This window comes from Chiloscyllium plagiosum, chromosome 42 (genome assembly GCF_004010195.1).
Source record: "Chiloscyllium plagiosum isolate BGI_BamShark_2017 chromosome 42, ASM401019v2, whole genome shotgun sequence".
In the NCBI taxonomy this organism is placed as follows: Eukaryota; Metazoa; Chordata; class Chondrichthyes; order Orectolobiformes; family Hemiscylliidae; genus Chiloscyllium; species Chiloscyllium plagiosum.
The window spans coordinates 15,372,089-15,372,903 of record NC_057751.1 but is presented as its reverse complement, the minus strand read 5'-3'; the positions used below and the strand labels follow the sequence as shown (position 1 = coordinate 15,372,903).

The following is an 815-nucleotide window of genomic DNA, read 5'->3' as shown; positions in this document are numbered from 1 at the left end:
CAACACATTTTCAGCTCTGATCTCCAGCATCTGCAGACCTCACTTTCTCGCCGAACAGATATGACCGACTGTGTTTTTCCAGCACCACTCGAATCTTGACGCTATACATTGTTAGTCAGTCACGATCTAACTGCAGGTTATTATAGATTGGCCACTCTTGTAAGTATTTTTCAAACCCCCTTCTACCATGATGATTGGGAAAAATAAAATGGAATTTGGATAAAGATGTCACAATCGCCGGAAGATACAACAAGATACAATTCTTACATGTCACTTTGTCTTATATTATCAAGAGAAAACAACATTGGTGTTAAAACAGAAAATGCTCAGTAGGTTTGGCAGCAACTGTGGTAGGAAAAGAGTTGCTGTGTCAATTCAGATACGGCTTTTCCTCCGAACTAAAGTGGAGGGACTGAATGAAAGTGATGGTATTGACGTTGTTGATGGAGGAGGAGGGGCGAGCGGTCGGGATGGTGTGAATAACTGGAGCACCTTTTGCGAGGGGAAGCATTGTTCAGACTTGGTGGTGCGGCCGGACGGTCTTGCTGGTTGCACAGAAGATGGCGGCGGCGTACTGTTGACGGGAGCGGTGCGACTGAACGGCCCAAGCTTTGAAATCGAGGCGCCCGGAGGCAGCCGCCGTTTGAAGGGGGATTTTGATTTTATTTTGTTTAATTGATTCGGTTTGTCTCGGACACCGCTCGTGGTCATGATTTGGAGGTGTTGGACCGGGGCGGGGACATCCTGATCGCTCGGATCGCGGAGGTGGCAGCACTGTACGCATGCGCCGAGGCGGCTCCTCCCCCCCCTCCCTC

At 49.2% G+C, this 815-nt stretch overlaps 1 protein-coding gene across 4 annotated transcripts in view; it reads left to right on the top strand.

The window, feature by feature from the left end:
- The first annotated feature begins 519 nt into the window (after positions 1–519).
- Positions 520–815, top strand: part of LOC122543171 (outer mitochondrial transmembrane helix translocase-like) — a 22,198-nt gene continuing 21,902 nt past the window's right edge. For 2 of the 4 annotated variants that reach the window (XR_006309939.1, XM_043681593.1), the window contains exon 1: positions 520–776. The gene's annotated coding sequence lies outside the window, so the exon portion shown is untranslated. The remainder of the gene's footprint in view (positions 777–815) is intronic. The other 2 variants (XM_043681592.1, XM_043681591.1) reach the window with 2 other exon arrangements.